Source organism: Equus przewalskii, chromosome 5 (genome assembly GCF_037783145.1).
Source record: "Equus przewalskii isolate Varuska chromosome 5, EquPr2, whole genome shotgun sequence".
Classification (NCBI taxonomy): domain Eukaryota; kingdom Metazoa; phylum Chordata; class Mammalia; order Perissodactyla; family Equidae; genus Equus; species Equus przewalskii.
Window position 1 is genome coordinate 51,972,306 of NC_091835.1, and position 16,129 is coordinate 51,988,434.

At 36.0% G+C, this 16,129-nt stretch overlaps 1 protein-coding gene across 10 annotated transcripts in view; it reads right to left on the minus strand.

The window, feature by feature from the left end:
• DNAI7 (dynein axonemal intermediate chain 7) overlaps positions 1-16,129 on the minus strand; it is a 76,492-nt gene that overhangs the window by 56,112 nt on the left and 4,251 nt on the right. The gene's annotated exons all lie outside the window — the stretch shown is intronic.

A 16,129-nucleotide genomic window follows, 5' to 3' on the forward strand; every position in this document is an offset into this window, starting at 1 on the left:
GTGTCCATTTGCAAGCTTTTCTACAGTTATACCTAGGAGTAAAACTGGTAAGTATGTGCATTTTCAATGTTATTAAAGCTGAATTTTCCAAAGTAATTATTTCAATTTACACTCCCATAATCATTATCCAAGTCAATATTGGTTAATTTCAGTACTTTTGCTTCTCTGGTAGTTGGCTTTTGTTGTCGTTGTTGTTTTTAATATAAATACCTTTATCAGGCTAAGGAAGTGTCCTTTAACCTACTAAATGGTAAGGTACAGTAATTGAATTTCTAATTCAATCTAATTGTATTCACGTAATGTCTTATATTAAACCAATTCTGCCATCATGAGATAAACTGAATTGGGTCATGATTTATTATCATTAAATATACTTCCATATTGAGCTTGCTAACATTTTGCTTAGAAATTTTGCATTTATGTTCATGAATGGGTTTCAATTTTCCTTTCTCATACTATTCTCAGGTTACCCAGGCAACTCAAAATGGATTAGGAGTGTTCCCTCTTTTTTCATGCTCTGGAAGAATTTGTATACAAATGAAATCATTTACCTTTGAATGAAGAACAAGCTAACAAAGACTTATAGACCTAGAATTTTCTCTCTGGGAAGCTTTTTAATCAGTGATTTAATTTCTTAAATGATTATAGGACTATGCAGGTTTTCTATTTCTTCATGAAACAGTTTGAGTAAGTCATTTTTTTCTGGCTGTTTGTCTAATTCATCTAAGTTTTCTAATTTATTGACATATCAGACTGTTCAAATAATGTCATTTAATGTCAAAGTCCTTTCTTCCTTTTCATCCCTAATATTGATTATTTATGCCTTTTGCTCTTCTTGACAAAATTTACCAGAGAACTGTCCATTTTATCAGTATTTTCAAAGAAATAAATTCATTCATTCAACTGTTTTAAGAAATATTGAGCATCTAACATGTGGTAGGCATTTGAGATATACCAGTAAACAGACAGACAAATCTTTGCACTTATGAGCTTATATTCAAATTGGAAGAGAGAGACAAAAACAACTTTAAAAACATTAAAAATAAACTATAAAATATTTTAGAGGGTGAAAAGTGCTATGGAAGAAAGCAAAGGGACTCCAGACTGCAGGAGTAGCTGGGGAAGGGATGAATTACAATTTTAAATGGAGTGACTAGGGTGGGCCTCACGGAGAAGGTAACATATGGCGAAGACTTGAAGGATATGAGGTTATTAAGCCTCTCTATTGAACGTTTTCTATTTTATTAATTTTTGTATTTCTGTTTATTATTTCCTTCCTTTTCCTTACTTTGAGTTTTAGCCTTTTTCTCACTTCTTAAAGAATGTTTAGTTCATTAATTTTTTAGTTTTTTTTCTTCTTCTAATATAAGTATTTAGGGCTACACATTTCCCTCTGAGTATTGCTTTAGGTACATTCCACAAATTTTGAAATATTTTCCTTATCTTTGAGTTAAAAATATTTTCTGACTTCCATATATTACTTCTTGACCCATTTTAGAATGTTTAAAAAATTCCAGCATATTATGTCTTCCTCTTTATCACTGATTTCTTTCACTTTTTAGCTTAATTTCACTGAGGTTATACTACATGCTCTGAATTGTTTCAAATGTTTGAACTTTGAGAATAGTTTTATGTCACAGGATATGGTCAATTTTGAAAAAAATATGTGTTTAAAATTCTCTAGTTGTTGGGTGTGGTGTTCTAAATACGTCTAATTTATTAGATTTGTTCATCATGTTGTTCCAATTTTCTAAATCCTTACTGAGTGTCTAATGCTTGTTCTGTCAATTATTGAAAGAGGAAATCTGCTATGGTTGTGGGCTTGTCTATTTCTCCTGATAGTTTTCTGAATTTGTGTATTGTATATTTCAAGGTTTTTCAGTTAGGTATATACAAATTTAAAATGATATTTTCTTGGTTAGTCAAATCTTTATCATTACAAAAATGGCCTCTTTATTTCTAGAAGTGTTTTTCTTTTTGTCTTAATGTTGTGTTCAATATTAATATAGCTATATCAGCTTTCATTTTTCTAGTGTTTGCATAGCATGTCTTTTTCTATCATCTTACTTTCAACTTTTCTGTATCTTTATTCTTTAGATAGTGTTCTTAAAAAATTATTGTTGGATTTTATTTTTTTAACCAATCTGATGATCTTTCTCTTTTGATTTTGGGGTGTTGTTTTATCTTCTTTTTGTATTCTTTCTTGATATCTTTTCAATTGGTTATTGTTTATCAATCCACTATTTTCCCTCTACTAATTTGAAAGTTCTACACTCTATATCATTTTAGCAGCTATCCTAGAAAGTCAACATACATACCTAATATATAAATACATTTATCCTACTACCAAATAGTACAAGGACTTCAGAGCATCTTAACTCAATTTATCCTTCCCTAACCCAAATTATACATTATTGTTGTCATGTATCTTTTTATAACAGTTTTACTAATAAAACCCACAAACCATCCAATTTACTCAAAGTATACAATTCAATGACTTTCAGTGTATTCACAAAGTTGTGCAACCACCACCATAATCAATTTTAGAACATTTTCGTCACCCCCAAAAAAGAAACCCCATAACCATTAGCAGTCATCCCTCCCATTTCTTTCCAACCCCCCAGCTCTAGGAAACAACTGATCTACTTTCTCTATAGATTTGCCTATTCTGACATTGCATATAACTGGAATCATGCAATGTGTGGTCTTTTGTGATTGGCTCTTTCACTTAGCATAATATTTTCAAGGTTCATCCATGCTATAGCATGTATCAATATTTCCAGTTTTTGTCTGAAAAATATTCCATTGTATGTATATACCACATTTTATCTATTCATCAACTGATGAACATTTGGGGTTGTTAGGTGTTGTGTATAATACTTTTTTAAACCCATATATTATCATTATGATGACTGTTTTATACCTTATGTACTAATCTGTTTTGCAGGTGGCAAACTCAGTTTTTGCCTGAAAAAGTGTCTTTATTTCACCTTTATTTTTGAAACCTTTTGAATATGTGAGCTGATATTGAATTCTAAGTTGCCAGTTATTTACTTTCAGCACACTGAAGACATCATTTCACTGTCCTTGGCTTTCATTGTTGCTATGCAAGACCAAAGTTCAAATTTTGCCCAGTTCTGCGATGTCCTCATGATAAAAACAGTTTTAGTGCGTCCATTACTTCTTCAGTTCCTACCTTCATTTAGGTTTTCTCCTGATAATTTCTGAACATATTATCAGCACTTAAATGCTTTTAAGAGGATAGTTTTGACCTATATGTATATATTTTAGTCAGCATTATTTATTGTTTTCAGCAGAAAGTTTGATCCAAAAAATATTAAGCCTAATATTACTGGAAATGGAAAAATCAAAATAATATTTTTGATAAAATTATTATATCTTACCACTTGGTTTAAGTTGATCAAAACTCTTAAGTTGCAGATTTTGCTCAAAGTATAAAAAATGTCTACTATTTACCTAGTTAGCAAAGCCCAGCCTTCAAATTTAAACCAATTGGCCAGGGATCCTGTGTCAAGATGGCAGCATAGGTGGACTCTGAACTCACCTTCTCCCATGGATGTAACAAATTGACAACTACTCTTGGAACAATTACCCCTGAGAGAGAACTGAAAACTGGATAAAAAGAACTCCCACACGAAGGGACAGTCCTGACTGAGGTGGAAGAGGCAGAAATTCCATTCTGGAGGGAAAAAACTCATCTTCTAGCAGTGATGCTTCATGGCTGGTTGGGAGGAATCTTAAGGAACAAAGCCTTCCATGGAGGTGTGGGTGATCTGAGTGGGAGAGCTTTACCACAATAAGCAACTTTTGGACTCAGCAAAACTGAATGTCATAATGTCTGGCTTTGCTGGCTCTTAACTACAACAGGGAATAGCCCTAGAAAAGCTATGGAACATAAGCGGAGAGAAGCCTGCTCTTAAAGGGCCCACACAAAAATTCACCTGTTTCAGAAAGCAACCTAAAATCACCAGAAAGAAAGGTGCACAGTCCTTTGGTGAAAAGAGACTCACTTGATAGGCTCTGGATGCATCTCAATGAATGGTGAGATCTCCCCAGGCTGGGACCACCTCCCCAGGGACCGAGACATTGGTGGCAGCCATTATTGTGACCTACTATCTGTGTGCTGACACAGATGCTGGCAGACACCATTGGAGTTCTTCCCCAAGCCTGTTAGCACAGGGGTCTGCCCCACCCACTAGAGCACCAATTTAATCCAGCTCAGCCAGGGCAGGCAGCCCACCCTACGGACTGGCCCCACGCAACAAAAAGCCCTTAGGCAACTTATGGGCCTGCATAGCCTGGGTGCCTGGAACCCCTGCAGCAGGTGAGTGGATCAGCCTCTGAGGGGCAGGACATGCATGAGGGACAGGCTTGCATTGGTGGAGGGTGTGAGGCCTCTGCAGTGGGGTGACTGGGTCTGCTTCACTGGGTCAAGGCGTGAGCATGGGGCAGGACTGTGTTGAGGGGGTGTGTGAGCCTGTGGGTGGTGGGGGTTGTCAGGTACAGCAGACTAATGCTTCTCAAACAGCCACATAGGGGATCAGCCCCACCTTCCAAAGCCTGAAACAATTGGGTTCTCCCATGCCTGGTGCTGGCCCCACTCAGCTGCACTTCTGAGAGAGCTGACAATAGCCTTGCAGACCAGAGGCCTACAGCAATTGTGAGCTCCTGAGCCTGGCAACCAGCCATGCTGGGGGCCTACTCACTTAACAGAAAAACTGTAACAGGAATGTGCTACTAGACCTTGCAGCCAAGTCTGCTAGGGCTCCTCATGCCTGATAAAGTGACTGAAGGGATCATAGCAGCCACATGCAGCTGAATATTACAACCAGCTAGCCAGCAGGACAGCCTAGCTTCCTTAGGCATCTTCAGCAAGAGCAACCATGCCACAACAGAAGGACAAACATAGCCCACACAGGGCACACTCTTAGAATATTTGGAACTGGTGACAAGAAGGAAGCACACTGCTGGGCCTCATAAGGCATCTCTTACATAAAGTCACCTCTCCAAGATCAGGAGACATAGCTGATCTACCTAATACATGGATACAAGCACAGAGAAAGAGGCAAAATGAGGACATAAAGGAATATGTTCCAAATAAGGGAACAGCACAGATCCTCAGAAAAAGAACTAAATGAAACAGAGATAAACAAGCTATCTGACAAATAGTACAAACTAATAGTCATAAGGATGCTGACTAATCTTGGGAGAAGAATGGGTGAACTCAGTGAGAACTACAACAAAGTATTGGAAAATGTAAAAAACAACCAATCAGAAATGAAGAATATAATACTAGAAATGAAAAATTCACTAGAGGGACTCAATAGCAGAGTAGATGATACAGAAGAACAGATCAGTGAGCTGGACAAAAGACTAGAGGAAATCACCCAAGCTGAATAGATACAAAAAAGAATTAAAAACAAGGACAGTCTAAAGGACCTCTGGGACAACAAGAAGTGTACTAACATCTGTATTATAGGTATCCCAGAAGGAGAAGAGAGAGATGACAGGGTAGAGAATATATTAGAAGAAATAATTGCTGAAAACTTTCCTACCCTAAGGAAGGAAACAGACATCCAGGTACAGGTAGCACAGAGAGCACCAAACAAGATAAACCCAGAGGCCGACACCAAGACACATTATAATTAAAATGTCAAGAATTAAAGATAAAGAGACAATCCTAAAAGCTACAAGACAAAGGCAACAAGATACATAAAAAGGAAACACCCTAAGGCTATCTGCTGACTTCTCAGCAGAGACCTTACAGGCTAGAAAGGAGTGGCACAATATATTTCAAATGCTGAAAGGAAAAACCCTGCAGCCAAGAATACTCTATCCAACAAGGTTATCATTCAGAATGGAAGGAGAGATAAAGAGTTTCCCAGACAAGCAAAAACTAAAGGAGTTTATCACCAAGAAACTAGCCTTACAAGAAATTCTAAAGGGACTTATTTCAGTGGAAAAGAAAAGACCAGAAAAAGGAATAAGAAAATTATCAAAACAAACAAAAAACAATAAATTCACTGGTAAAGGTAGCAAAGATACAATAAAGGTATCAGATCATCAACCTATGAAGCTAATATGAAAGTCAAAAGACAAAAGTACTAAAGTTATCTATTTCTATGATAAGAGGGTAACAGAAACACACACAAAGAGGTCAAACACATAAAATGTGGGAGGAGGGGAGTAAAAGAGTAGAGCTTCTGGCAAGAGGTCAAACTTAAGAGACTATCAACTTAATATAGATTGCTATATACATAGTTTATTATATATGAACCTCATAGTAAACACAAGGCAGAAACCTATAATAAATACCAAAAAATTAAGAGGAAGGAACCCAAACATAATACTAAAGGAATCCATCAAACCCCAAGGGAAGAGAGCAAGAGAAGAAGAAAGGAACAGAGAAGAACAACTAAAACACACAGAAAAAAAGGAGCAAAATGGCATTAAGTACATTCTTATCAACAGCTACTTTAAATGTCAATGGACTAAATGCTCCAATCAAAAGGCATAGGGTGGCTGACTGGATAAAAAAACATGACTCATATTTATGCTGCATACAAGAGACACACTTCAGACCTAAAGACACTCACAAACTGAAAGTGAAGAATGGAAAAAGATACTCCACACAAATGGCAATAAAAAGAAAGCTGGGATAACAACACTTATATCAGAAAAAACAGACTTTAAAACAAAAACTGTGAGAAGAGACAAAGAAGGGCAACGCATAATGATAAAGGGAACAATCCAACAAGAGGAGATAACACTTAGAAATATGTATGCACCCAACATGGGAGCATCTAAATATATAAAGCAATTATTAACAGACATAGAAGGAGAAATAGACAGTAACACAATAACAGTAGGGGACTTTAACACTTCACTTACACCAATGGATAGAGCATCCAAACAAAAGATCAATAAGGAAACATTGGCCTTAAATGACACAGTACACCAGAAGGACTTAGTAGATAAATAAAGAACATGCCATCCAAAAACCACAGGATACACACTTTTCAAATGCACGTGGAACATTCTTCAGGATTGGTCACATATTAGGCCACAAAACAAGTCTCAATAAATTTAAGAAGACTGAAATAATACCAAGCATCTTTTCTGACCTCAATGGTATGAAACTAGAAATCAACTACAGGGAGAAAAATCAGAAAAGCCACAAATATGTGGAAATTAAACAAAATGCTACTGAACAGCAATTGGATCAATGGAGAAACAAAAAAATACCTGGAGACAAAGGAAAAGAAAAATACAACATGCCAAATTTATGGGATACAGCAAAAGCAGTTCTAAGAGAGAAGATTACAGCAATACAGGCCTACCTCAATAAACAAGAAAAATCTCAAATAAACAATCTAATAGTGCACCTAAAGGAACTGGAAAAAGAAGAACAAAGACGAGAATCAGGAGAAGGAAGGAAATAATAAAAATCAGAGCAGAAATAAATGAAATAGAGACTAAAAAAACAAGAGAAACAAATCAATGAAATCAAGAGGTATTTCTTTGAAAAGATAAACAAAACTGACAAACCTTTAGCTAGACTCACCAAGAAAAAAAGACCAAGGAAAAAAGAGAGAAGGCTCAACTAAATGAAATCAGAAATGAAAGAGAAGAAATTACAATGGACACCTCAGAAATAAAAAAGGTTATAAGAGAATACTACAAAAAGCTATAAACCAACAAATAGATAATCTTGAAGAAATGGGTAAATTCTTAGAATCATACAACCTTCCAAAACTGAATCAAGAAGAAATAGAGAATATGAGTAGACCAATCAACAGCAGGGAGATAGAAACAGTAATCAAAACCTCCCAAAAAATCAAAGTCCAGAACCAGATGGCTTTCCTAGTGAATTCTACCAAACATTCAAAGAAGACTTAATACTTATCCTTCTCAAACTCTTCCAAATAATTGAAGAGGAGGGGAAGATTCCTAACTCATTCTACAAAGCCGTTACCCTGATACCAAAACCAGAAAAGGACAACACAAAAAAAGAAAATTACAGGCCAATATCACTGATGAACATCAATGCAAAAATCCTCAACAAAATATTAGCAGATCAAATACAACAATACATTAAAAAGACCATATACCATGATCAAGTGAGATTTATTCCAGGGATGCAGGGATAGCTCAACATCTGCAAATCAATCAACGTGATACACCACATTAACAAAATGAAGAACAAAAATCACATGATCATTTTAATAGATGCAGAGAAAGCATTTGACAAGGTACAGCATCCATTTATGATAAAAACTCTGAATAAAATGGGTATAGAAGGAAAGTAACTCAACATAATAAAGGCCATATATGACAAACCCACAGCTAATATCATTCTCAATGGAGAAAAACTGAAAGCTATTTCTCTAAGAACAGGAACCAGACAAGGATGCCCACTTTTGCCAATCTTATTTAACATAGTATCAGAAGTCCTAGCCAGAACAGTCAAACAAGAAAAAGAAATAAGAGGGATCCAAATTGGAAAGGAAGAAGTGAAACTGTCACTATTTGCAGATAAGATGATTTTATATATACAAAACCCTAAAGAAATCACCAAAAAATTTTTAGAAATAATAAATGAATATGGTAAAGTTGCAGGATACAAAATTAACAGACAAAAATAAGTTGCATTTCTATACACTAAGAATGAAGTAGCAAAAAGAGAAATTAAGAATACAATCCCATTTACAATTGCAACAAAAAGAATAAAATACCTAGGAAGAAATTCAACCAAAGAAGTGAAAGACCCATACACTGAAAACTATACAATATTGTTGAAAGAAATTGAAGACACAAAGAAATGGAAAGATATTCCATGCTCTTGGATTGGAAAAATTAACATAGTTAAAATATCCATACTTCCTAAAGCAATCTACAGATTCAATGCAATCCCTATCAAAGTTTCAATGACATTTTTCACAGAAATAGAACAGGGAATCCTAAAATTGATACGGAACAACAAAAGACCCCAAAGAGCCAAAGAAGTCCTGAGAAAAAAGAACAAAGCTCGAGGTATCACAGTCCCTGATTTCAAAATATACTACAAAGTTATAGTAATCAAAATAACATGGTACTGGCACAAAAACAAACACATAGATCAGTGGAACAGAACTGAGAGCCCAGAAATAAACCCACACATTTCTGGACAGCTAATTTTTGACAAGGGAGCCAAGAACATACAATGGAGAAAGGAATGTCTCTTCAATAAACAGAGTTGGGAAAACTGGATAGCCAAATACAAAAGAATGAAAGTAGACCATTAACTTACACCACACACAAAAATTAACTCAAAATGGATTAAAGACTTAAATGTAAGATCTGAAACCTAAAACTGCTAGAAGAAAACATAGGCAGTACACTCTTTGGCATCAGTCTGAGCAGCATATTTTCAAGTACCAGGTCTGACCAGGAAAGGGAAACAATGGAAAAAACAAACAAATGGGACTACATCAAACTAAAAAGCTGCACAGAAAAGGAAACCATGAACAAAAGGAAAAGACAACCTAATAATTGGGAGAAGATATTTGCAAACCATATATCTGGTAAGGGGTTAATACTCAGAATATATAAAGAACTCATACATCTCAACAACAAAGAAACTAACAACCCAATCAAAAAATGAGCAAAAGATCTGAACATTTTTTTAAAAAAGATATACAAATGGCAAACAGGCACATGAAAAGATGTTCAACATCACTAATTATTAGGGAAATGCAAATCAAAAGTACAATGAGATATCACCTCATATCCGTCAGAATGGCTATAATTAACAAGACAAGAAATAACAAGTGTTGGAGAGGATATGGGGAGAAGGGAACTCTCATACACCGCTGGTAGGAGTGCAAACTGGTGCAGTCACTATGGAAAACAGTATGGAGATTCCTCAAAAAGTTAAGAATAGATTTACCATATGATTCAGCTATTCCACTGCTGGGTATTTATCAAAAGAACATGAAAACATGAATACATAAAGATTTATGCACCCCTATGTTCACTGCAGCATCATTCACAATAGCCAAGACTTGGAAGCAACCTAGGTGCCCATCAAAGGACAAATGGGTAAAGAAGATTTGGCATATATACACAATGGAATACTACTCGACCATAAAAAAGGATGAAATCTTGCCATTTGGGACAACACAGATGTACCTTGAGGGTAAGTAAAATAAGTTAGAGAAAGTCAAATACCATATGATCTCACTAATAAACAGAAGATAAAAACAACAACAGGGGCCAGCCCTGTGGCCTAGTGGTTAAATTTAGTGCACTCCACTTTGGTGGTCTGGGGTTTGCAAGTTCAAATCCCAGGCATGGACCTACCACTCAGCAAGTTATGCTGTGGCAGGGATCCACATACAAAATAAAGGAAGACAGGCACAGACGTTAGCTCAGGGCTACTCTTCCTCAAGCAAAAAGAGAAAGATTACCAACTGACGTTAGCTCAGGGCCAATCTTCCTCACCAAAAAACAAACAAACAAACACATAAAAACAGAGATTGGATGAGTGATTACCAGAGGGAAAGGGCGGAGGGGGGAGGTCGAAAGTGGTGATTAGGCACATGTGTATGGTGATGGATTGTAATTAGTCTTTTGGTGGTGAACATGATGTAATTTATAAGAAATTGAAATATACTGTATACTTGAAATTTATACAATATTATAAACCAATGTTACCTCAACCAAAAAATAAATAGGAAGAAAAAAACCAATTAGCTCTATCACACTTAATTTCTATCAGAAACAGTTTGATTTCATTTTTCAGTACAAATAAATGTGCTCATATGCATCCTCATGACAAGCTACCCTATTTTTTTTATGAGCCAGGTGTGAGTTAATTCTATTTCCTCATATATCATTTTAAAATGATGCAATTTTAATGTCCTGAACTTAACACCATTTATAGTTTAGGATCAACGTTGAATTCCTTAGAAATCAGGATTCAAATTTTAGGCAACAAAAGCCTGTTTGGGAATATAGTGTTTCTAAATTAAAATAGGATTTAAGGTACAGATATGAGCAATGAGGTCCCCTTTGCCCCATTCTTTATGGTTCCATGTCTGGAGGTACTTGGGCACCATTCTCAATTTATTCAAATAACATCAATTCAAAGTATTCCAAGTTCTATAAAATCTCTTAGTTGTATTCCTTAAAAGAGTTCAAATACCAAAATTCCATTATTAATGCCATCTTCTTCCATGGAAGAACAGTCATAAATTATTAATGGGAATAACTGGAATCTTCTATGTATTCATCAATCTGTAAAGCAATTTTCCCCTATAACCCAACCAACATCCTCTACTTCTACACGTATGCTGTGAAGGACAGTGGTTTCTGAACAAAACATATTGATGTAAATGTAGTGACATCTTTTAACAGTGCACCAGGTGTTATAAACTTTTCTGTACTGTTGTACAATTTCCTAGTTTTTTCAATGAATAATACTAATTGAAGTTACACGAAGTTTCAAAGGCCACTTTAAGGTCTATGTAAAAATATTAAGCTCATTTACATTTTTACTGATACCTTTAGTCTTTCTTCATTAAAAACATTAATGTTACTATTTTTGGAGTCTGGATGTTTTATCAATAAATCACATTGTGAGAGTTATTTTGTATCATCATTTGATAATAATCTCACAGGCAATGTCATTGAACAAAAATCATTACCAGTCCCACAACCCTCACTACAACATGTAAGGAATTCAGAATATCTCAATACTTCTAATGCCACATTTCACCATTTACAGAAAGAGACAAAAAAAGAAGTCTTTGATGCCTTAACTAAAGAAAGTTTTGCCAACGACAATGTTTTTAATTGTCCCTTAGTTTCATAGCCCAGGCCCTAGGGCAATGAATGTAACATTTAGAATGGATCAGAGATATGCCTTTGTTTTGTAAAGCAAAGGGGTAATTGTGAACTCGGAAGATGCAATGTCAAAAAGGCAGGGTTTCAAGACAGTAGATTTTTCACAGGAAAGGGTAAATATGGAAGTTGATGATCTGGAAATTGATTTCATAAAATCATCTGTGTCCTTGTATCCCTAGAAAATCTTTGAGTACCTCTGAAGTACTCTTTACTTCTAGAAGCAGGTTATTTCGCTGGGAAGACTGCTGACCTAGAACTGCTGCAACAGCTTCCCAACTGCTCCTCCCACTTCTAGTCTTGCTTCCCTACAGCGCATTTCCCACCGACCCTTCAAAAACATAAATCCAATCTAGTCACTCTTGCTTACAACTCTCCCAGGCTACTCAGCACACTCAGAATAAAACCCAAACATTTTGCCAGGACCTACTTGGCCATGAACTGGCTCCCCCTTCTCTCTCTCACTCTCTCCCATCCCCCTACTCCTCCACCCTCACCCCTTTTTTTATCTTTCACTTTCTACCTGCCCACTCTATTCTAACCACACTGGCATTCTCACAAGGTCATTCCCAACTATGGGTCTTTGCAATAATTCTTTCTGCCTAGAATGCTCATCCCAAGGTAATTATTGACTTACTCTCTTGCTCCATCCAGGTCTCTTCTCAAATGTTACTTCCTTAATCACCCTATATGAACCAGCATGACCACTATCCCTTACCCCACATTTCTCACTGACCCCTTTCTTGGTTGTCTGCATATTCAAAACTATCTGCAATTATATTATTTCCTCCCCTCTACTCCTCAAACAGAATGTAAACTTTATGAAATGAAATCACTGTCTCTAAGAGATAGCTGCACCTCCATGTGCATTGCAACATTATTCACAAATACTCAAGACATGGAAACAACCTAAGTGTCCACCCACAGATGAATGGATAAAGAAAATGTGGTATATAATATATATATATATACACACACATATACACAGGATGGAATATTATTCAGCCATAAAAAAGGAGAAAATTTTATTTTGCTATTTGTGACAATGCAGATGAACCTTGAGGGCATTATGCGAAGTGAAGTAAGTGGGAGAAAGACAAATACTGTATGATATCACTTATATGTGGAACCTAAAAACACCAAACTCATAGAAATGAGAGTAAATTGGTGATTGCCAGGTGCTGGGAGGTGGGAGAAATAGGCAGATGTTGATCAAAGGGTACAAACTTCCAGTTATAAGATGAATAAATTCTGGGGATCTAATGTACAGCATGGTAACTACAGCTAATAATACTGTATTGTATACTTGAAAGTTGCTAAGACAGTAGATCTTAAATGTTCTCACCACATACATACACACACAAAGTGGTAATTATGTGAGGTGATGGATGTGTAACTAACCCTATTTTTGTAATCATTTCATAATATATATATATATCAAATCACGTTGTCTATCTTAAACTTACACAATGTTACACTTCTCAATATATGTCAATTATATATCAATAAATCTGGAAAAAACAAGAATGTAACCTTCATGAGGGCAGGGACTCTATCTTGCTGCTATTCTCTTAATGCCTGGAATACTGCTAAGTCAATGAAATAAGTATTCTTCTATATGTTTGCAAGGCCATATTTATAAGGACCTTCATTCCTACCTTGTTTGTGGTAGCAAAAAATAGGGACAACATAAAAATCATAGTACATTGTGAGGGCTCAGAATTTGCCACCCCAAAATGTGTCTCTTTGGCTTGATTACTTTTTTTTTTTGCTGAGGAAGATGCACCCTGAGTTAACATCTGTCACCAACCTTCCTCTTTTTGTTTGAGGAAGATTCACCCTGAGCTAACATCTGTTGCCAGTCTTCCTCTATTTTGGATGTGAGTTGCCACCATAGCACGGCTGACAGAGTGGCGTAGGTCCACACCCAGTACCAAACCCAGGCCACCGAAGCAGAGTGTGCTGAACTTAACCACTGGGCCACCAAGCCAGCCCCTCTTTGGCCTGATTATTTTTAAGAACAAAAGACTCAGAAACAAATTTTGACCTTCCCCATAACTTCCTGAAAGAATTTAAGATAGAAGGCCTGTTCCAGGAAGGAGTTCTCACCATAGATAACTAACTGTAGGTATGGTAGACAGGAGGGCACCTAGCAAGGCCCATTTTATCAAAGTTCTCTCTGGGGTCTCATTGTCTACAGATGGCCTAGGAAACATTCGTCTACTGCGCATTTGCTTTTCCATCTCCATGTGAGTTGCCTTCCTCTCCTTTGAAGTCCCAAACCACTATCCCCAACATCCTCCTTTATCTTTAGCTTAAGATGGTATTTAAGGTGCTGGCTTCAGCCATTTTGGTAAGTTACTCACTTTCCTGGGTTTCTCTGATATATACACATTATTAAATTTGTTTGATTTTCTCCTGTTATTACGTCACACATCAATTTGATTCCTAGATCAGCCAGAAGAACCTAGAGGGTAGAGATTTTTCCTCCCCTACAACATACTTTCAATACAATATGATGCAGCTGTGAAAAGAAGTGACATAATCTCAACTTTCGAAACAAAGAGGACCCCAAGATAATACTTATGCCGTGGAGTCTAGGATGCTATCAGATGTAAGACATACCTTTAAATTATTACTACCAAAAAAGGAAATGCCCAAGATGGGAGTCTAATAGGAGACGCCTATATAAAGCTGCATACAGGTAAAGACAAATGAACCTACAACATAGAAAAGATACACCAAGGAAACTTGCATATCTCAATCCTGAAAATGAACAGAAAGAAGAAAAAAAAATTCCTTGAGAATGTAATAATCAGTGTGGCCCCAAAACTGTCAAGCACAGAATTTAAAGTAGTATGAGGCTGGTAGTAAGAACACATGACTGACAGAAGCAAACATCCTCCTTGGAAGAAATGGATGTCAATCCAAGACTATGATGATTGTAAGATACTATCGACTATAAGATACATCTCAATTTCAGTCATGTTAAAATGTAAAAAGATTGAGTATCCTAGAATTAATGAAATACAATATTAAGTGAAAAATAGAAGGTACAGAATGCTCCCATATTTGGGGAGAAAACGGTTGTGTGTGTATATATGTGTGTGGGGCGGTACTCTTCAATGCTTAGAAAATTTATGAAAAGATATGCAGTAGCTCTTATAGTCTTGGATAAGAGGAAGTTTTCTATTTTTTTATCCTCTTTTAATTTTATACCATGTACGTTTATTACTTTTTCTCTTAAAAAAAACTTTAAGAAATCAGAAAGAATAAAATAGATCTTTCAATGTTTTCCAAACTATACTGTAAATTCCCTTTGCAAACTCACTTCATCCTTAAACCATAATCTTTAAGAAAGGAACAATTAAAAAGTGAGTAATTTCCTCCTTATGTTTGGTTGCAAATTTCACAGGATGAATCTCACCATTCTCTAAAGGAAACAACACTATGAACAAAATAATCCAGAAGTATTTATTTAGCACCCATGCATACATGATTAAGCATCAGAGTCATTTAGAACAATGAGTTTTCAGATTTAAAACAACGCCTCTAAGGTTTCACAATCTAAAGCCGAAAATGAATGTCCACACAAACCAATAAACTATTGTAGACCCACATATAAATAACTGTAGCCCTCCAGAGTACTTCCCCCGTAAGAGCGTGTTCAGAGGCTTAATGGATTTTATTCAGGTACATCCACAGCCCCTACAACAGTATCAGGTTGGTAGTGGGTCCAAGTGACCAAAAAAAAGGCAAACACAGAAGGCACTCAACAGTATTTCTTGAAGAAATATTTAATTGCGTAAATATTGAATACACATTTACATAAGCATTTCTTCAAAACAATCAAGGGACCAAACGTTTTTAAGTGGTGGTAGGGTAAATGGGGTTTCACATATTCATTTGACAAATATTGACTGAATTTCAACTATGTGCCAGGCACTGTGATAAACACTATGGACGTGAAAATAAATATGACATGCTCTTGACCTTGAACAGCTCACAATAATAACCTAAATTACACAGATTATATAATATGATATAAGGGTTATAACTGAGGCACATACACATGCATGTGCTATGAGAACACAGATGGTATAACTGATTCCACAAAAGAGAATGGTAGGAAAATTTACAGAGAAATGACTTTTGAGATATGCCTTAAAGACAGCACTCTAAACCCAAATTCCTCCTGGCATCAGGAAGGTAAATACAGTAAAGA